Raw genomic sequence first — 24,011 nt, 5'->3', positions numbered from 1 at the left:
TGGCAAGGCAAAGAAGATCTTACCTGCTATTTGGTCAGTTTGTAATGAGACTTTTGCAGTAATTATACATTCTATTTCCTTCTCTGCTATTTTTATGCTTTAATTACAATTATAATTTTTTTTTTCTCCCTAAAGGGGCTGTTTTAACATTAAATCCTTGATTTATTGTATTAGTACTGTACTGTCATACATTATCTGCTTATCCATGGCTACTGTTTAACATCATTCCCTGGGTTTACTCTTTCGGGACTGTTTAAGATTATATTCTAGACTAGCAAAATTCGCAGTGGCGAAGTACTGCCTTAAAATTTTTATTAAGAAGAAAAGTAAACCTTTTTAAACTGAGGGAAAATATACTAATAATTATTTGTTAAGGATCTCTTTGTATACCACGTTGTCAGTTCGGCCCTCCTGTTGTAATATGACCAAGCTGTGCGCTGAGCTTACTCTTGAGCATACAACTTACAGTTGGCCATGTGAACAGTAATCTGGTCTCAAATCTCACAGCTTGGATTGCTGCTGTCATAATCAGTTTGAGTTTCATGGTTTGTTTCAATTACGACAGTATTTGCAGGATTTGTTGTGTTGAAGTGACATTTGGCATCTGTCAAGCGTTGTAAGCACACAACCGGTTTCATCAATAACTTCACATCCAGCTTTTGAGAGTTTAAACATTTATAAACATCAAAGTGTCCACTACTCAAATCGTCACCTGTCAATCTAAGATGTTTAAGAGGCATTGGCGGTTGTCGAAAGGTGTAAAATATTTGGCCATTTCGGTACACTTGGAAGCGACAACCGAACAATTCAGTGGAAGCCATCAACTCACATGCAGAACCATAGGTGAAGGGCTTAAGCATTTCACTCTTCTAGTGCTCCTGTGTAGTATAATTATCTCCTGTACCATCATCAGTCCACACCTTGAACCTGTCCCAGTCATTCGATACATAAGAAACAATGTTCCTTCCAGTATCAAGAGTGAGCCTGATATGGCCGTGCAATATGTAACACAGAGAATGGAAAAGGCAGGCGCCATCTCTGGACATGGAAAGCACTCGGTAAGTGACAGCTCTTTGATTGATGGTGATCACCTCGATAAACATGTTAATGGGGGTACGTTTGGAACAATAAAGGAAATGGGTACCTGAACAATGTAAAGCAAGTCTAAAATACCTACACAATAACTATAATCGTAATAAACGAACCATAAAACAGCGGAGAAGCCATGGATTAAATAAAAAGGCTGCAGTTATCAGCAGGGAGATGTGAATCCCGTGGCTAAGCAAGGAAGGGAATGAAGAGACCGGAGCGACGGACGGCCTTATATAGGCAGGCAGCCAACAACGTGGGAGGCAACAAAGACCGTTGAAAAGTTCAATATGGTGGCCGACAGTGGGGTCATACCACTGAAATAAGTACGTACATCAGTTTTAGTTAGCGCAGGGAAGCCGCCTACCCAATTAAGTGAAGATGGGGCCATAAATAAGAAAGTTCAACATGACCGTTATGACCGTTACATGTAGAATTTCAAAATGAAACCTGCTTGACTTTTGTAAGTAAGCTGTAAGGAATAAGCCTGCCAAATTTCAGCCTTCTACCTACACGGGAAGTTGGAGAATTAGTGATGAGTGAGTGAGTGAGTGAGTGAGGGAGTGAGTCAGTCAGTCAGTCTGTCAGTCAGTGAGGGCTTTGCCTTTTATTAGTATAAATTTATAGTATTTAGACTGTATTGTCAATAAGTATCTCTACTTTACTTCTTTTGCACCGCTGCTGAGGGCCTTGTTTTGCTTTGGATGTGTTCTGAAAAAAAAAGAACAAGCTATTTCTAATCTATCCATTTAACCTTTGCAATTGTAAGTGCCAACACAGCAATAGACTTCATAGCAATAACTCCTGACAAAATTAAAAAATTAAGGTTAAATCTTATGTAATAATGTAGTACCTTAATTTAAGACTACAAAATGTCAATGAAAGTTCAAAAGCAATATCTTTATGACCAAACAGTGAACTTTGTGAGCTGGGGCCTCATGTATAACGCCGTGTGTAGAACTCGCACTATAACATGGCGTAAGCACAAAAGCCGAAATGTGCTTACACACAGAAAAATCCAGATGCAGGAATCTGTGTGTACTCCAACTCCAACAACAGAAAAAAAAAGGCACACAATGGGGAAAAAGCACGAAATGTCAACTTCAATTTCGACATTTCCACTTTAATCACGTAGTTTATTTTGTCATTAAAGTAGAACATCATAAACTTCATCTTAAAATCGTTTAATTAACCAGTTTCTCAAATCACATCATAATTAAAGTAGCACGTTAAATGCTTTGTTTTGTATTTGATCTTCTATGTGCCTATGTGTGTGAATCACTACTTACTTCTTAAACCGGCTCTCTTCCTCCAACTGGACACAGAGTCCATTACATTCATGATATTACAGCTCTCCGAATAACTAAAATACTAAGATGTATACGTGATGTCATTTTCATGATGATAGGAGTTAAAGCACGTTATTAAACATGTGTTTCACTTCGATGAAATAATATATTGCAGCAGTACTCAGGAGCGGCTCTAGGCTTGTGGTGGCACTGGGCAGAGGAAGAATCGATGGCTCCTTCGCCCGCCAATGTCATGCATGGTGGATGGCCACGTCCGTTGCAGACGCTGCATAGCCGCCTCGTGCTCATGACACAAGCATTTAACTTTTGCCGAAATTTGTCGCTGCTTTTTGCTGTGTTGTTATTTTCTCTTTCTGTTTTATATTCAATATATATTACGTAGCCGTCACTGCAGTCATTGCTTTTCTTTCCCCAAGTAACCGATCGCCATACAATCAGCTCTGTAATAGACGTTAAGCCATCTGTAAGCTTAGCGCCGATTCTTCAAAACGTTTAAAGAACATTGGAATATCTTCGTGGTACATGTTTAATTATTCTATCCTTAACGACACTCCCAGTGAAGAATATAGATTATTTAAATGAAGTTAAAGTTTTATCTGTATAATTTAACAAACATATTTTGCTGCATTTCACCTTAAAAATGATATCTTCATCATATGTAAATACGTGCTTTATACAGTGGCTCAGGTTGTGCGATATTATAACTGTAGTGCAAGTTTACAGTGGGATGATTGTACTTATAAGTACAAACCGTTCTACAAGGTGCAATTGATTGAGTGCATTTAAAGTTCTTGGGATGAAACTGTTTCTGAACTGCGAGGTCCATACAGGAAAGGCTTTAAAACGTTTTGCAGTGGCTGAGACAGCGTGTCCTTGAAGCTGTATACCGATAATTCTCTTTCCGATCAGCTGCTGCTGTGATTCACACTCAGATACAGTGATATAAATACTCCGAGTCGTGCAGTGAGAGTAATATGGAAAAAAATGATCCGCTGTGGCAACTCCTAATGGGAGGAGCTGAAAGAAGAAGAAGAGGAAGGTGCAGTGAGATTAACAACGCTAAAGCAGTTATGGTATTTGGAATACTATGGCTGTTCCCTGGACCATTATATAGTTACGAGTTAATTACAATCAGATGCATTACACTAATAAACAATATGTGGTTAGTTTCGGTGTATTTATAAAGCTGCGTCATGAAAATAATGAGTAATCACAGAGAAACAGTACCATTGCTTTGACGCTGGGTGCTGCCAGTCTGCAAAACCAAGCGGAGAACTTGCGTACGACAAGGCATGAGGTACCGTGGAAAAGTGCGTGGCTTTACGCCAAATGTAGGTTTTATACATCGCGATTTGAACGTGGAAATGTTCTTACGCATCATTTCTGTGCGTACGCACCGTTTATACATGAGGCCCCGGGAATGTCAAAGGTCTCAATCACAAATTAAAAAGAAAGTATTCTCTCACTTAACATGTCTAAACACCAAGATAGTATTTTTACAGAAGACCCACTTATTAAGCAAGGATGAATTTCAGTTACAAAGAGATTGGACTGGCCAAATATTCCACTCCAGCTCTACAAAGAAAACTAGAAATGTGGAAATTTTAATACATAAGACAATTTTGTTTGTAGTATCAGGTGTAGTATCTGATTCTGAAGGGCGATATGTGACCCTCATGGTTAATTTATTTCACTGTAAAGTGATTTTGATAAATATTAACACACCCAATGTGGATGACAAAGACTGTTCACATCCATTTGTAATGTGAACAGTCAGAAATTTATAACGGTCAGAGACTTTGTGTTTTAAATCCAGACCTGGATAGGTCTTCTGCCACAGGGGCAATAACATCTAACACTGCAAAAACAATTATACAGTTTGTAATTGATCGAACTTATCAGACCTTTGGAAATTTCTAAATCCAAACTCAAGTGCATATTCCTTCTTCTCTCCAGCACATTACTGTTACTGAAGAATTGATCATTTCTTTATAGATAAAAAATTTTTGCCCACAATCAAATCTTGCAAGTATTATGCTATTGACCCACTTTTATTAGCTGATGAGAACTGTACAGAGTTTGTATCCAAGCAGTTTTTTTTAGATACAAATACTTTCTCAGAGGTCTCTGCAAAAATACTCTGGAAAACTCTGAAGTAATTCTTAAGAGGACATTTTATTTCATATCTCTCCCACAAAAATAAATCGTAACCCAAGAAGGCATCAGAGTTAATCAGTGAAATTACCAGAACAAATCAAGAACACGCCAGGTTCCTATTTGAGGTGCTTATAGTAAAATACAGGCTTTGCATTCAGAACTCAACCTCTTGACAACAAATGAACAGAACAACTAATTTTTAAATAGCAAAATAAGTACTATGACCATGGAGAGAAGACTAATATGTTCTTTGCTCAACAAATCCACAAGCAGGAAGTTTGCAATGCAATACCAGTAATTACCAACACAGACAGAGACAAAATCATTGACCATAAAAATATAATACACACATTTAGAGACTAATATAAGTTCTTATATTCTGTTCAGTTTAAAGAAGTCAAAACATGATCTAATGCATTTTTGATGTATTACAAATACCACAGCTAGATACTCTCAATGCAGAGGAACTGAATAAACCTCTGACATTCTCAGAATTACTAGATGCTATAAACTCACTTCAGAATGGGAAAGGCGGCAAGCCCTGATGGATACCCTGCTGCATTTTATAAAAAAATTTCAATTAATTTAGCTCCCCTTTTATTAGCAACATTTATAGAAGCCGGAAACAATAAAATTCTAACTCAAACTTTTCACCAAGCATTAATTACCATCTTTCCTAAGAAAAATAAGGACTTATTAAAATGTGCATTATACCGACCAATCTAATTTCTGAATAATGCATGTTAAGATACTCTTCAAAGTTCTAAACAGAAGGATTGAGAAAGTGCTTCCTTTGGTAATATCACAAGACCAAACTGGATTTATTAAAGGCACGCACTTAAACAGGCATCAAAGATTGGAAGCTAACACTAGAATCCCTGAAGCCTGTGAAAAAAGTCATAATGCCGGGCCACCTTAAATTCCTTTGCACCTATTAATCAGCATCTTTGTTTTACAAATGTGTCAATCAACACAAACAGAAAGCAGCACCCCTCACCGACACTGCTGATGTTCTCCCAGCATGTTTTTCTTGGAGTTAGGTGTCTGGAATTGTATAGGTAAATAATATATTGTTATTTGGAATATACAGTATGCATTTCATGTGTGTTCCGTGTCTACAATGATCTGGGTAAAAACCTGGCACGATCTAATAAATAACATTTTAGAATAAGCATTTATATTGTGGAAAATAATTCTTTCCCATTCTTCTCATGGGGGGTTGAATTTAATTTAGTTTTGTCAAGTTTAACTTGTTTGCATAGAATCTTACTTGCTTTTAATAAATTTAAATATATATATACATGGTGGAAAATGACATGGAAATAGTGAAATATGGCATTGCTGTTTCATCCACAATGATGAATGGAAACGATTCTAATGATTATGCAAAATTATTGTGATCTGCATCAAAGAAGAGCCCCATTCTTCTCTAAAATAAGGATTATTTGTTTGTGTAGAAAAATTCCAAACCCTAGTCCCATCATGAATGGGGTTCAATGGCTTCCCCATGTTTCTCGGCGCCAGATAAACACATTCAGAGTACTGAGCGTGTGGCCTTGCATATCTAAGGGCATCACAGACCTATTATTGCTCTGTCTCATATGATGCTCATCCGTGACAGGTCTCTTGCAATTTGTTTTTCACTACTGCACATGGCCATGAATATAACCCCCTCAATGTCCATCCCTGCCCATGCTTATGATCTGCAGTTATTACCTTAGATACGAATAAGTAGGATTAGAATGCAGGAGTCACAAAAAGGGTTACAATTTTATAACAGAAGATAAGTGAATCTGCGAACACAACAGAATATATGAATAGCAAGGATTTACAGTACATGTCTGTCCTTTAAAATAAGAGTTACAATTATAGGTGCTGTACTTCAGTTTTAGGATTATGAATTGGAACTGTGTTGACAAGAGGTGTGCAAATCTGAAGTAGTATTCTAATAATGCTGTGCTATCAAAGGTTAGAAAGTTTGTTAAAGACACAGTATACTGGATAAGAAAACATATAAACCTTATCTTTGTAGATTGTGTTTCACAGCACATATTTTAATTAAATAAATAAATGAATTAAAGTAAAGTAGAGGAGAGACAGAGATGTCACGTCTTTTAGACTTTAATGCTCAATTCATTTAATAATTCTTAAACTAAAGTCTATTGTTGTGCAGCTCTGCAGAGGATTATTTAAAAATCACTAAATGTAAAAATGGTCTTGTGTGACAACTGGAAATGAAAAGAAATGTATATCCTTTGTCAGATTGCACTCTGGAAAATACCATTTCAAAAACAGAACAACTGTTGTCCAGTGGGTCAATCCCTGGAGCAGCAAACATTTCATATTAAGAACTGCCACCCCTGCTTCAGAACCATAACTCCACATTTATGGAAATGTGGTGTGACTGCATTTTCATGCTGTAAGATGAAGTGAAGCTAAAATTAATTACTTTTCTCTGACCCTTCACATGTGTTGCTGTTGTATCAATCACCCTGCTATTCAAGCCCTGGATATGCACCTAGAAATAAAAAAAATTATTAGGAATGAAGATGTTTGCTGAATGAGAAAATGAAAAAAGTCCACTGAGAGCGGTGAGCAAGGAAAATTTAAATCAGTTCCCTCATGTCCTAAACTCAAGGGCAAAACAGGAAAAACAAAAGCTAGATATCTCTCCAGCGTGAAAAAGTGATTTTATTAAAAAGGTTGTGATGAGATTTTTGTCTTGTGTTGAGTGAAAGTGTCACTATGAATAGTTCTAACTGTGTTCTGTTTGGATACAAAGACCAGTTCCGCACAGTTTCAGAGTAGCAGGCAGTGCAATCAAGGGCTAAGAAGACTGGTGGGGCTCACAGGGGTTTGCCTAGTATTGCTCTGATCTGCAAGAAGTGGCACAGTCAAAGAAAAAAACATCAAAAGGTAAAATTATGAAATTGTCCATGAGTAATGAGTTTAGTCTATGCCATGCAGCCCTACAAGCAGCCCAGGCACAGAACAACAAAAACATACTTCTGAACATGAACAGAGCTGTGTCTCGTGGGTTTTTGGAACATGGGTCTATGCAAGACAAAACTTGGCTAGGCACCTGTCTACCAAATAAATTTTAAAGATTTTTAGTGGCCTTTTCTAATAAATTCTGTGAATATGTGTGACCCCAGAGTAACATATTAGCAATGCCTTCTACCACACTACAGACATACAAACCGAGAAGTGTGTGACCTCAGCAGCTGGTGTTGTGGCAAATTCATTTGACCTTTTTATTTTCATTCATTCTCCTCCTTTTATCTTGGTAATGCAGTTCACACCACCTATAAAACCTCCCCAGAAAAGCCACTTTCTCTCTGTCTTCCTGAAATCTAACTCCAGCTGCTGGTCTGTTCATATGTGGCCTCTATTAGTGACATACAGTTATGTCCATAAGTATTTGGACAGCGAAAAAATTGTCATAGTTTTGGCTCCGTATGCCACCACAATAGATTTAAAATCAAGAAATCATTCCATGATTGAAGTGTAGGCTTTCAGCATTAATTTGAAGTGCTTAACAAAAGTATTATATGAGTCATTTAAGAATGATAGCCATTTTTATACACGCCCCCCCATATTTACAGGGGCTCAAAAGGTTATGGACAATTGACTGTCAAGCTGTTCCATAGCCATGTGTGAGCAAATCTCTCATTATTTCATTATCTATTAAATAGGTAAAAGGTCTGCAGTTGATTCCATGTGTGAAATTTGCATTTTAATGCTGTCTCTGTGAACTTGTAATATGATGTCCAAAGAACTGTCTATGTAAGTAAAAACAAGCCATTTTATTTAATAGATGTCACGTTGATGCAGATGTAACACTTCAAATGAAAATTAAAATCTGTTTAAATTGTACATCCGCATCCACTGGAAAGGACTTTCAATCAAATATTGAAAATAATCATTATACTCATGATTATATTAGTTTTTCCAAATACCCTGAAAATGGGGGGGCCATGTATAAAAATGGTTGTCTTTTCTAAATGGCTCATACAATATTTTTGTTAAATCCCTTGATTTAAACCTGCAAATCTATACTTCAATTACATCTTGATTGCCAAAATTATGAAAAGTGTATCATTATCCATATAATTATGGAAATAACTATGATACCTTGGCCTGATTTACCAATTATGCTAAAATACCTAAAGGTTCAATTTGCTGTGGTGTACAGCTGAACACTTCCGCAATTGCAACCTACATATCAACATGAAAAACATACATACATATCAACATGAACAGCTAGTGGTCTTCATGAAATATATTTTAAATTATATGGGGTGAATCTGGTTCCAGCATGTTCCCCTCAGTGTTCCTGGTAATGCCAGTCTAGAAGTGGAACCAAATTTCATACTATGTAGACATACTCCTCCTTTGTAGTATACAATACAAAGTATCCATAGTAATATGTCCTTTACCCTTCTAAATAAAAAATGTACCCCACCACACATCATATTCACCGTGTTTCATTATGAATGCTTTTCTGAATCTCTGAGTATTATAGATGAAAATATAACTGCTTAGCAGCTACTAGTTTTCTTTAACGATTTTGGTCAGTAGTAAAGTAGAACTAATTATCTAAGAAAATAGATATAAGATGATGTAAGAAACATAACAATCAATCCAAACAACTATCCAAATATGAATAATAAAAATAATACAAAAAAGGACAGACAACTCATACAGACTGAACATGTTTTCTGAAGTCTTCAAACATGATAATGTGGTTAACCTTCTAACTAAGGGGTACTGAGTGATTTGGAAAATGGAAAGGGAGAGTACTGCATTGACTGAAATCAAAACAATCACCAGGGTCAGATAATAGGTTTTTTCGATTTCTTAAGGATGTTAGTGAGTATGTATATAAACCCTTAACATATATTTGTAGGAAATCATCTTGCCCGAAGAAGGGGCCTGAGTTGCCTTGAAAGCTTACATATTGTAATCTTTTTAGTTAGCCAATAAAATGTGTCATTTTGCTTGATTTCTCACTAACTCTGCACATCATGTGACCTTCATAATAAGGCAGTTAGAATTTTTAAGAAGAAATAAAAAAATGTAAATATAGTTATAGAATTAAAATAAGATCTACTGTATCCATTCATGCTTTCATTGGCCGAACTAGTTAGCTCTAGTCCGAGATCATGGGGAGCTCAGAATTTATCCTGGCTTAAGGCTTAACTCAAATAATGTCCATAAATTTAAATACACAATGCCAAATTTGGCAAAACACATCATAACTGTTACACTTTTTTTATTGCACTTTTTTTATTCCCACCATGCTACATATCCGCAAGAAGGCAAATAAAATGCTTAAACATAATTTATGTTTTAAGCATTAAAATATCAAATGAAATAATTGCAATAATCAACACACTAAGAAGCACTTCCCATTAGTTAAAGATCAGGAAAAGTTCCTTGATGTGCCATTTAGGACATAATGTATTCTTAATGGTACAAACTCTCCATACTGAGATGATGCGCTTTCATTATTTGATTATCAAAAATAGGGAAATTAAGTATTTTTAAGTAAATAAGTCTGTGACATTCAATCCAATAAAAGTTCCCTTTTAAAAGTGTATGAGACAAAATCTCAGTGATGTGGTACACATGAGTAATGATGCGGGACTAGTGAAAACTGATGAATAATAGATGATACAGTGCATGACACAGAGAGCTTCTAATGCATAATAATGAGAGAAATAAAAAATTATAATTTTTTAAAATGCAGTTGTAAGTGTAGGTCTTTTAGTATATCATTTACAAAACAAATCTGAATATCTCATGTAACCATTTTACAATAAAGTCTATATAGACTTAAGAATCAATTAAGCCCAACACATGGCATACTAAATGGCACTTCAAACAATGATTAACAATAATTAGTCACATACCTTGATAAAATGAAATGGAACACTTGTCTAATACCACTAAAATTAAAAGTTCATGCTGTCATGCTAGATATTTGAAGTGCTGATCAGCTGAAATATTAAGTAAAGCAGAATGGGAATGGGCCAATGGCATAATGAATTCAGCATGATCTGATACAGTAAGAATGGTATCACCCTTTACAGTGACAGGATGCATAGACCTCAAGTGGCGAAGAATAAAAGATGGATTATTGCAAATACTCAACCTAATTTTCACAAGTTATTCATTGCACATTTGATGGGGATAATTCTACACCAGACAATGAGATCTCTTATGTGATCCTTTCATGGCATCTTCCAACTTATTTGTCAGTTTAACTTTTTAAATGTAAGCTATGTGATTGCTTCTCTACGATTACATGGCACTCCCTTCTTTGATTGCCACTGAGGGGCTCCTAGGGGTTCATCTAAGGTCTGCATTCACCATGGAGTCTGAAAGCAACCAATTTAGTCAGTCAAGCCAAAGAAAAGTACGCACAGGGTATGTGACAAATTGGGGTTCTGATTGTGAAGGCGTCACTTCGTCTTAGTGAGTTGAGTGTCACAAGAAATAAAGTATATAACGTATTAAAATGTCATTACTTGATGTACTAGTAATTTTTTCTTTTTCATTTTTCAAATGGCCACATTTATTTTGTGGCAAGTCAACAGTTAGGCCTTCATTTTCCCTGTACTGGGTTTTAATTAAGACAAAAGAAGAAATTGACAAGAAATAAAAAAGTTTCTTTTTGAAATAATAACACATAATAATAATAATAATAATAATATATATATTTTAAATATTTTATATAAACATGTTATAAAAATTATATATAATAATATAAAAATTATAAATACAAATTCCTCTGGGATTAATAGTCTTTAAAATTATTTCCCTTTCATCAAATAAAAAACCTTAAACCCTTTTCCTCTGCAAATAGACTCCATTACTGTTTTTACTTTTATTACACATTTAACACTAGGGAATGTGGGACTCCAAACGTACCCACAGAGACAACACAGTCCCAAGCACACAAGTAACAAAGCACAAAAGCACTTTTCTCTTCCTCTCGGTACCATCACTCCTCTCAGGCAACCTTGTCCTCCTCCACCTGACTCTGGCCGCTGAGTGGTGGTTGCTGGCTCCTTTTATTGTTCACCCGTAAGTGTTCCAGGTGCTTGATCACCGAGTTCCAGCTGCACTTCCGAGTGTGATGAATATGCTGCCCACACAGGCTCAGGAGTCTCAAACACAGCACCCTCTGGCGGTGCCTGCAGTACCCAACAGGGCTGCACCCAACTCCAATTCCCAGGGAGCCCTGTGGGAAACCGAGGCACTGCTCCACCCCAGGGGGGTGGTCATCTAGTGTCCAGGGGGAGGTATTGCTCTGTCCAGGGCTGCACTCCCTGAATATAGTGTGCAGGGGCGTCCTGGCTGGGCATGGACACCAGCCACCTGCCACATTGCCCCTCTCTTAGCTGAGCCTGTTGGGATCAGTGGCACGTCCCGCGAGGGCTGGTCTCCAAGACGGGGAGACGGCGTCATCCGGTTCGCGGACCTGTCCTGTGGAGACAAAACTGGAAAATCGGGAGGAGTTGTCCCAACGTCTGTCTTCTTTTCCTGGATCCTCCTCCTGCTCTGGGGTGCACTGACGGCCTGGGTACCCTTATGGGAAGAACAGGGACCCTGTGCTGTCTGCACCCCTTTGGACGCCCGCGAGACTGACGCCAGCAGTTGCGGCAAGGCTGTTTGGCAGCCAATGTCACTCAACTGCCTCCCTGCATGCCCCTCTGCCGCGCTGTCAGTCATCACAGCTGCATCTCTCGGTGTTGCCTGGCAAGCAGTACTGATCACTGCTGCTGTTGCACTCCACCCCCATCTTTCATCTATGGCACTGGCCTCGCTTACCTGTACTGTCGCATTGGTCAGTCTGGAGGAATCAGCCCCACGTTGCCCCGCCGACTTCAGGCTTCTATCGACGTGCTGAGCTTCTTCTCCTGCCCTTCCTTTGCTTCTTGCAGGGCCTGGAAAACCTGAAAAAGGGACTGCAGGAGTAGGACGATGCCCTTGAAGCCCTGTGCAGCCCAAAACAGATCAGTTTCTCTGGGAGCCACCCAAGTCCTGTATGCCTCCCAGCGTCCCCTCTGGGTGTCTCTCGGCATCGGGGTGGAGATTCGCTGTCCCCGTCTCTGCGCTTGTATCGACTTGGGGTCAAAAGTGTAACGCTACTCAATTAAGTTGACCTCTGTTGTAAGTTGCTTTGGATAAAAGAATACAAATACAAATAAAGATGCCTCAGAGATCTGCAATAATTAGAAGCACTAATTAAAATAGGGTTTCTCTGTTCCCTTGGGCTCTATTTAAAGGGAAAAGGGAGAAATTAATTAACACATAATGGATGCAATAAGGGAAAATAAAAACAACAGCAGAAGGAACAGAGCTGGAGGTGGAGCCACAGTAAGAGCATGACACGACCTGAAACATGATAAACATAACAGTCTGGCCATTCTTGCTGAACCTGCTTTATATAAATAAATAAAAAATAAAATGGGCTCTGTGATGAATTGAGGCCATCGTCAGTGCTGTTTCTTGCTTTGTATCCAGTTCTTCAGGGATAGACTTTGATAAAATGCAGTTTCATAAAAATTTTATTAAATGCTTTAATTTTTTTAAGGGTCTAAATTGAGAAAGAGATTTTACCACCTTGATATTGGTCAGGAGTTCATTTCAGAACAGATTGACCCTTGTAGAGAAATCCCTGTGCTTAGGGTAGAATACAGAGCACCACAATTAAACACAAAATACAAAATACAGTGATTTTTTTTTTGTGACAGAAGGATTAAAAGTTGTTTAGCTTTATTTAGTTTATACTTTAATATCCATTTGATGTGCAAAAACTTTTAATAATGGCCACATTACTAAGGAACTGTTTCAGTATACAGGGATTTACAATAATTTGCTGCCCCAGGAAAGTTGCCATGCTCTCCTTTTGACTTTTCTAAATTATTTAATGTGGACTCAAGGGTGCAGGTTCAAAATAGAGTATTCTAACTTTTAAGACATTTTATAAGCCAATCTTTTTATTATTAAGGATCTTTTTCTATGCATTGAACTATGAATGTAAAATGTTTTGGGATGGAACAAGTCTTGTGAGATACTGTACCTTACAAATGCAATGCTCTAGCTTTCTTTGTATTTTTCAGCTTGGATAAACTTAAACTTTTACTTTTTTATATTTAAAACAAATAATGATTACTTGGCTAATATTATAAAATCATTGTTGCCATACCAGTGGAGAAAGCCATCTCTGTGCAACCTTATGATTCATCCTATACTTGCTAATTCTGCTTGGTTGAGTAAATGAAGCTGCGACATCCTGAGTTAAGTCCATCCCCTTCATGTATAGCACAATTGTTTTTCTACTCTGAACCAAAGTAAAATGTTCATGAGCGCAAAAACTATAATTAGAGGAGTTTGGCATTGTTTTCACAAAAACAGAATTAATTTTACAGAATCTTTACTCATTTATGAATATATATTCAATTACATTCCCAGAGCAAGAATACACATTTTACACCCCTCTGCAGTCCTATAAATTAATGGAATTTTTGAATATTTTTGCTGAAATGTGTATTGAAATAATTAGCATTTAATGTTTTGTAAAATGGTACACTAGGGACCTTTAAGTCATGGCATGATTTTTTTTGGAAGCTGGAGGAGAATAACAATTGATATACTATGTTATGCTAAGTCTAGTTGTCATCAGAGTTTTGCTAATGTTCTAACTAATAGTATTCAAGTTTTCTGTTCTTTATGTTGGTCCATTGTCACGTCCTATCTTGGATTCTGTCATATTCAATGGGATATGCAATGAACTGGAATCAATAATTTTGAAAATACATTGATACGCATTAAGTTAAGCGCACACTATAACAGAATAACATAAAGTAAGCATGATGCTGTAAAGTCCTGATTAACATAATGGTTGCAGTATGGCAGTTGACAACAAAGGAGAGGGAAACAAAAACTCGAGTCAACAAATTCCAGGAAAAATATACCACTTTGGAGTCCATTATCAGATATATAATTACAGTTTTCTGTCTAGAAACTAAGCACTCTCTTTGGTATATGTTGAACCCCACAAATTGACAAACTGAAGTTTAAAACGAACAGTTTGAATTTGGTTGAATCCCAGTTTATATATACTGTGACGATTGTCATCAACACTCTATTTGGAGTATTTGCTTTCATTCAAGCATCACAGGCGAATGCAAAGGACTTTGATCAGGTGGTCCAGAACTATAGCATTGAATCTCAGAACTGCAATCACCACAACTAACAAAGAATTTTTTTACCTGTTAAATAAGCAACAGCTCGAGAAGCCCACCCATTGACTAACATGATTTATAAAATACCGTACTCTGTGATGTTAAACACTGCACTCAGGTCCACAAGAACTAAAACAGATACAGTATGTGGTTTCTGTCTGTACTAACCTGCATGTCATTTACTACTTTAAGCAGTGCAGTTTCTGTACTTTGATTTGTTCTAAAACCTGACTGAAACTTATCAAGGATATAATATTTATTTTTTTAATTTCTAGAATTTTACTGAAAAAAGGCAGGTTAGATATAGGTATAATGTTATCAAGTACAGAGGAGTTGAGATTATTTTTCTTAAGCAGGAGTTTAATGGCTGTGGCCTTTAGACAATCTGGGAAGTTCACTATCTGGGAACAGACAACCTAGACGATTTAGACAATGTGAGAGTTCACTGTGTCAAGTGTCTCAATTAGCACATCCAAGATTTCTTTTACAAATCCTATTGGGACTGGGTCAAGGACATAAGTGGAAAGTTTCAGGAAACCCCTTTCAGCAAAGAAATAAAATTCTGCAGCATTCTGGAGTTCAACAGGATTAATTTTGGAGGGACGTATTTATATTACTTCTAATATATATTTTCATTTTACAAAATGTGGCAAAAGCCTCACAAGTTTTGCTGCAAGTTTTCTGGGAAGCATTCCATTGAATGAGCTGGGTTTAGAAGGTGATCGATAGTTGAAAATAGAACTCTTGGGTTTCCAGCACTATTACTTATAATTTTAGAAAAATAGGACTACATTGTTGTATTCAGCTATATGTGTCTTTAATATTTCATAGTGTAGTCTTAATTCAGTTTATCTCCATTAATGCTCAGTTCTGAGACATTTTCTAATAAGATCAGACACTCTATGAGTTTTCCAAGGTATTTTAATGTTGGAGGATTTCTTTTTGCAGGGGCCACTAAGTCAGCTGCAGCTCTCACATTAGAAGAAAGATATTTCACCTTACTGGTAACATTTCTGGGTATGCCAGGACAGACTGGTCATTGAGACTAGCAGCAAACAGAGGTGCTACAGAAATACCAAATAAAGTTTAATAATTTTCTGGTCCTTAGTTTTAGTTACCAAGATTTCTAGGTTAAACAGAACACAGAAATGGTCAGATATACAAATATCCATGACCTGTATCACGTCAGCTGTCAGTCCTTACTAAATCCAGTGTGTGTCCTCCCTAATATGCAGGCTGGCTGACAAGCTTACTAAGATCAAATGAGTGCAACAAGTTAATAAATTCTCTTGCTTTAGGGTCACAATGAATATCTACATAAAAAAAGAATTTTTCTATAATTAGGAACCTATCGTAATTGGTTGTTATTAAAGACAATCAGTCTGAGAATTCCTCAATAATGGACACATTACATTTTGGGATCTATAAACAGTCAATATGAGAGACACTTTTTGCATAATTACAGCCAGATACCCAAAGGACACAAAAGTGCCAAAATCAATATCTTTACACTTTAATCGGCTCAAGAAAATATAAACTAAACCATTGCCTCTTTTTCCTTCGTGAAATGATTGAACGAAATTGTAATTGGTTGTTATTAAAGACAATCAGTCTGAGAATTCCTCAATAATGGACACATTACATTTTGGGATCTATAAACAGTCAATATGAGAGACACTTCTTGCATAATTACAGCCAGATACCCAAAGGACACAAAAGTGCCAAAATCAATATCTTTACACTTTAATCGGCTCAAGAAAATATGAACTAAACCATTGCCTCTTTTTCCTTCGTGAAATGATTGAACGAAATTGTAATTGTTGGTATTACGACACATGGACAGGTGGTAGGCTTTATTTTAGAAATTAAACTTTCTTGTTCTCTTATTAAATTAAAATAACTACACTAAAATTAAACTATGAACAAGGGAAGACAGGGTTTGACACTGCAATATTAATTTTATGAGATGACATTGAAATCTAGGATCTTATGATATCAAAATTATCAATAAAGTTGTAGCAGCACTACTTAGATTTGTGCTTCATCTCTCAGCATTTCCGGTAGTACAGCACCATTGGACAGCTTCAAAGGACACAGGGGCTGCTGGGAAGAAGATTGAGTGGGCGGGTTCTTTAAAAAGTGAGATTCCTGTTCCAGTCTGGATGTATGGTCTGTTTTGTGCCTCCCTGTTTGTGTGAGGATGTACAGATTGAAATACGTCTTCATCAGAGGGAGGGCTCCCAATCACCTCATCCCAAACTGCATCAAGAAACTAGTAGGACAAACTTTACATTGCTTACAGTTAACTGTTCACAGGATTTTTCATTCGCCCTTGTTTATTGTTTGTTGTGTTGTCTTTGGATTTGTTATCCTCATTGGGGGAACGGGTGAAGGTTGTTGCATACATGTTTTTGTTAAATTTCATGTTCTTTTTGCTTTGTTTGATTAATATTTTTCATTGCTATTTATCGATTGATTGGGCTTCTAACTGTGTCTCTGTGATTGGTTATGTGCATGCCTTGTCTTTCTGACAGTGTGAATCTTACCATGACTGCTACAAAGTGGTTCCTAAAAACTCCACTGATATTGTTTGCAGGTCTTTGCATGGAAACTCAGAATAATTTACATTACCAGAACAACAATTGTTCTAAACAGTATAAGATTATTAATATTTTCTTCACTATGAGGTGCAATCCAAAAGTTCCCGGAATGCATTTATTCTGCAGCCAGAAGGGTTTGGTTATATCAATCGCTGCTAGATAGCAGTTCAAGTTTTCCTTGAGAGCCGTTATCACCCGTTATAACATCAGCGCAGTTGTTTTTCAAGTCGCAGTTCTCGTTTAAACTTCAGTTGTGTCTGTGAAGGGTTGTTCGTGAAAATGAGTGATTTGATAGACCCAAAAAAGCTTGACAAGTTCACAGCAAAACCAAGTCAATGCTCATTTGCTTTTTTGATGTGAAGGGTGTCATTAACAAGGAATTTGTGCTACAAGGACAGACGGTGAATGGAGATGTTCTACAGGTATGTTCTAAGGTGTTTGTGAAATCAAATTCGATGTACAAGATGAAGATGAGGCTCAAGGGATGCAGATTTGAGACGGTGGAGGAGATCCAAGCGGTAACAACCGACGTCTTGAACACACTGACAAAAATTGACTTCCACAGGTGCTTCGAAAGGTTGAAATCTCACTGGAATTGGTGTATCAACTCAGCGGGTGACTATTTTGAAGGAACTTGTCACCATTAATTGTTATTTGGTGTGTATGCTTTTAAATAACTGCATTCCGGGAACTTTTGGATCGCACCTTGTATATGGCCAAATGTTTATATACACTTGTCTATCACACCTATATGAACTTGTTGGACATCCTATTCCAATCCCATGGGTGTTAATATGGAGTTAAACCCCCAAGCCCTCAATCCCTTTGTGGATATAACAACCTCCACTCTTGGTGTCCATTCAGCTAAAAGAGCATTTGAGAGGACAGCTTCTGATATTGGATGAAAAGATCTGATTCACAATCGCTGTTGTAATTTATTCCAAGGGTGTTCAGTAGGGATGAGGTTAGGGCTCTGTGCAGGACATTCAAGTTCTTCCATGTCTTTTTTGACCTGGTTTTGGGCACAGTGGCACTGCCATGCTGGAACATAACTGTTGCCATAATGTTGGAAGCACACAATTGTCTAAAATATCTTTGGATACCTTATCATTAATGGAACCCTACCATGGAACCAAGGGAGCTAGCCAAAACCCTAATAAACATCTCCAGACCTTTAACCCTCTTTGACCAAATTTTACAGTAGGCACTGTGCAGCCTGGAAGGTAACATTCTCTTGGCATCTGTCAATCACAGATTGATCAGAATACCAGATAATGAAGTGTGGTTCTTCACTGCACAGAACAAGTCTCCACTGCTCCAAAGTCCAATGGTAGAATGCTTTATAGCACTCCAGCCATCCCTTGGTATTGTGCACAGTAATCTTAGGGTTGTGTGTAGCAGCACGGCTGTGGGAACTAATTTCATGAAACTGCCTATGCACAGTTGATGTGCTGATGTTGCTGATAGAGGTAGTTTGGAACTCCACTTTGAGTAATAAAGTAAAGGATAGGTAATGTTTTCATTTGTTACGCTCTTCAGGAAACAGTGGTCCTACTATGTGGGTTTGAGTGGTCTACAACTTTGTGGCTAAGTAATTGGTACTTCTAAATGCTTCTACTTCACAATAATAGATCTTACAGTTATCTGGGACAGATCTAGTAAATCAGAAATTTCATTTACTGACTCGAGGCAAAGGTGTCATCCTAAGACACAGCTGTGTTTAAAGTTAGATCCATTCTACTGCCAATGTTTGCCAATGGTGACTGCATGATTTTATGCACCTTTTAACAATGGGTGCAGATGATACACCTGAACTCAATAATTTGGAGGGATGTTCACCTACTTTTGGTGATATAGTGTATTATTCTGGAATAACAGATGCAATGGACTAGAAAAATAACAGAACACAAGGCATGTCTGCACATTTAAAGAGACAGCATACATAATGAAAAATAATAAACAATAGAAAGAACATAAAAACATGAAAAATAATTATTCCAAAATGTCAATAAAGCAACAAATAAATTAAAGCCTGGAAAAGATCACTCTGGCTGTAACACAACATCAATTAGCTGCATGATCATAAGTCAGATAAAAGGCTTCCAAATTCAGTCATGAAAATGAATATGGCCAAGGTTGTCTGTAAATCAGAGCTGTGATTGTGCTGGATTCTGTCTTAATACCCAATATAAGTGGCTCAAAGAATGTAAACTAATTGAATAACAATGTATGATTGAACTAAAATGCATATTTCCAGTACTATAAGATATTATGGATGATGGATAGACCAGATAAAACTAACATTTACACCATACGTTATCCTTATATGGTTGGACTCCTAGTTCCTGGTCTAAGAGATGGTTAACCTTAACCATAAATTTTGCATTCTACAAGTGAAAGGTAAAAAGAATGCAGGCTGACACCAAAATTTGCATTCTTTGTTCTGAGATATAGTATTTACTGAGAAAATGAAAACAACGATTCAATTTCTTCATCATGGCAGAAAGAAAATATTCAGAACTGCCATTGATATTGAGATAGTTAATTGAGATGAGAGAGCACATGATGTACACGAGCTGAGAGATTGGTGAAAGTGAAGATCAGGAAATTAAAGTTCAGCAGCCTCATGTATAAAACCATACTTGGATTCCATATGAAAATTTTGCTTATACTAGAAAAGCAAATACACAGTATGCTAAAAAACATTCTTTTTGCTGGTCATTCAGAAGAAGTCAAAAATTAAAGAAAAAACAAAGAGTGTTAAGAACTTGTGTGTGGAGAAAGCAAAAAAAAAAGAAAATCTTTTAGCCAAGTAAATATCGGTGTTGCACTACATACAAGTCTCTTTACATTCAACGTTCAATAAACATCCAAACAGCTTTGAATTGCCATTGTTTTGATGTCCTGTGGGACAGGGTCTGAGACATCTGAAAGCTCATCTTGACATATCTTAGGTGTAAGAGGAAGTCCATGTTCCTGAGCTATGTTCTGAAGTACTGCACAAACCATCACCATGCAGCTAACCTTTGTGGGGCTGTACAGAAGTGAGCAGGCTATGCAAGGTGCAAGATTCCAGGAACAGCAATGATTTTTTGACTCATGATAATGACTGACTTATACGCCGATACAGACTCCCTAGAACCTTCCTTTTTGGAGTTGTGTCTGAATTGAAGCCTACATTACAGAGCCCATCATGCATAAATCATGCAATCCTTGTTCAATTACAGGGTATTTGGCAACTGCCACTTTTCAGCATGAACTGGCTGACCAATCAGGAATCTCCCAGTCATTGCTAAACTGTGTCATGCCATCTGTATGAGATGGTGTAATTAGTGCTTACAGTGGAATTAAATAACTGCCAGTGTACCCCCCTTTAGCTTCTGCTTCCTGTAATTCTGTGCAAGGTGTCATAAAATACATATAGTTGCTCACAGGAGTAACTACATATGAGTAACTATATATGAGTAACAGGAGTTACTATTATTGTGTTTAAATACTTCCAAAATTAGACCACAATGTGCCGGTATGCATGCTTTATATGCCTCAAAAGCATGGATGCACCAACAGTTCATGCCTTGGGTATACTTAAGATGCTACCAAGATGCATTGCTTATAGTCAGGGTGAGGAAGTCAAGATCAAAAGGCTAGCCAAAGTTACAATTAAATTATTTGATTAAATAATAGTCTGGGAAGCAAGCCTCAGGGTCGTGTTGCATGAGATGGTAATGCTGCCATTGGCACTTATATTGCATAGCACACTCCATTTTTATAGACAAAATAGACAGGATACACACTAAAGCAGTTACCACCTAATGCACTTCCTTGATGTTATTACCATCGTTGAAGACAGCTTTATTGAGAAAAACATGTCAGTTAATTGTGACAGAATTAGTTCAAGAATATCAAAATGTGACTAACACCTCAATGAAATGTGCTCAGAAACAAGATTTTCTGTTCACTTCATTGTTCTACAGTCTGGAGTTGCCAAAATGTCAACCACGAAAAAGTTTTTGTTGGACTTACAGATTGTCAAAACTTTATGCAACTTTAAGACAACTTTCACTCCAAATTCCTAGTTTTTAAATCCCAACGTTTGTGTAAGAAATGGCTTATGCACATTACCGAATGAATGCAAGTTTTATACATGTGACCCCTGGGTCATTTCTGCAGCAAATTTCTTTATTACAAATAATGTATAAAATACTCTAAGTGTTAAGATCAGCTACTTTATTTTACTTTTTTCTGCACTTTACTTGGGCTTTCATCAAAAGTTTCACATACAGAATTAGGTTTTGAAACCCACTGAATCTGTTTTTGACAGCTTTTTTTTTACGCTAGTTTATACAATGTTAAAATTAATAATAATTATAATAATAGTATATTTTATTTAGATAGCGACTTTCCCATGTCTAAGGTGCTCCACAGAGTTTCAGAAAGAAACAGCAGGTGACTGTAACATTGGATACAAATTTTTTCCACTGTAGTACAGTACTAAGGTGTTGTACCATGTTAGCCATTATGGATGTAATGAGAAGTCAAGCAAAATGACACCTTTTATTGGCTAACTAAACAGATAAAAATATGCAGGCTTTCAAGGCTACTCATGCCCCTTCTTCAGGCAAGATGTAATCAAACTAGTGATCAATTTGTAATAATCAAACAGAAAGTACAAAGCATTAAATAGAATAAAAGAAAATAAACCAGAGTAAAATACTAAATTCAAAACTAAAAGAAAAGCCTAACAAATAACATCATTTGCGATATAACATACAAATTATCCTGAACATCTGGACAGAGAGGCAAACTGAAAGAATGAGCAGAATGTTAGGTTAACTTAAAAGCATTCCTGAACAAGAATGAATGGAGTCAGCTGATTTAATTAATTTCAGGAGGTCATTCCAAAGTCTGGGTGCTATACAGCTGAAGGCCCTGTCACCCATACGAACAGGAGCATAGCGATGGAGAAGGTCACTGATGTAGTTCGGTGTGAGGCCATTTAAAGATTTGTAGGATAATAATAGAATTTTATTTTCAGTCCTGTAAGACACAGGGAGCCAGTGTTATGTGTTCGCTGTTGCTAGTCCGCGTTAGGACTCTTGCAGCAGAATTTTGAATTAACTGGTGATGTGATATACTATTAGAAACAACAACAACAACAACATTTATTTATATAGCACATTTTCATACAAACAGTAGCTCAAAGTGCTTTACATATTAAAGAATAGAAAAATGAAAGACATAATTATAAAAAATAAATCAACATTAACATCGAATAAGAGTAAGGTTCAATGGCCAGGGGGGACAGAAAAAACAAAAAAACTCCAGACGGCTGCCACTAGCGAGTTATAATAATCGATGCAGATGTGATAAAAGCATGGACAAGTTTCTCAGCATTAGAAAACGAGAGGAATGAGCGAACACGGGATATGTTTCTTAATGTGGTGTATGTGAGAGTAATAAGAAAGGGAGGAATCAAAAATGACACCAAGATTCCTTGCATCAGAAGAAGGTCTGATGAGATTACGATGAAGAGTGACTGAGAAGGAGCACATTTTCGGAAGTTGCTCTTTATTGACAATTTGCAGGAGTTCAGTTTTCTTATAGTTTAATTTTAAAGAGTTCTGTTCCATCCAGGTTTTAATTTCACTAAGGCTAGCTGTGTGCTGAGAAAGTCCTAACGAAGTTTCATTTTTAACCCTGCTTTAACCCTGATATAGCTTAGGAGAATCATATAGATACAGAAGAGCAGAGGGCCTAGGACAGAGCCTTAAGGAATTCCTTGTGTGGCTGGCACTGAGCTGGATCTGCTGTTGCTAAGACTAACAAACACTTACCTATCAGTCAGATAGGACGAACCACTGGAGGGCAGTGCCGGAGATACCCAGCATGTTTGGGACACTAGGATGTCATGTCTGACAGTGTCAAAAGCTACACTGAATTCTAGCAGAATGAATATGCTGGTTTGTTCAAGGGTCTGCTGCCATACGCAAATCATTGGTTACATGAAGCAGAGCAGTTTCACAGCTGACTGAAAGGATTTCATCAAATTATAAGAAGTTAAGTAATTACTGAGTTGGGAGGCTACAACATGCTTAAGAACTTTTGACAGAAAAGGTAAGTGAGAAATAGGTTGAAAATTGTTAAAATTGTCATTATCAAGTGTCACATACATGCACATGGGAGGCAGCTAAAGGGATGTGGCAGAGTGCACTGACTCCTTTTCTCCCTTACCTGCAGACCATTCACAGGAGATTCCACCTGACCCTCTTGACGTCACTTCTGGGACTGAGCCTATGAAAGAAGACCTTGCCGGCTCAGGCCCCTGTGATGTCACGTTCGGGCTCGAACCTATGGCTGGAGACCTTCATGAGCCTGAATCCTTTGATCTCATTTCCTGTCTTCCCCTTTAAAAGCCTCCACCTTTTCCCTATTCCCTCAGTTCTGTTTTGGACTCGGTTTTGTGCACAGCAGTGCTATTATTTAAGACTACAATTTGCAGCCAGGAAACCAAATATACGGATGGCTGCCCCAAACCTTTTTATGACTCTGAGTCTAGTTTGTGACACAAGACAGGACTTTTTTAAAATTGGGGCTAC

The sequence above is a fragment of the Polypterus senegalus genome, chromosome 2 (assembly GCF_016835505.1).
Source record: "Polypterus senegalus isolate Bchr_013 chromosome 2, ASM1683550v1, whole genome shotgun sequence".
NCBI lineage: Eukaryota > Metazoa > Chordata > Cladistia > Polypteriformes > Polypteridae > Polypterus > Polypterus senegalus.
The sequence above is the reverse complement of the archived record's forward strand: the minus strand, read 5'-3'. Positions refer to the sequence as shown.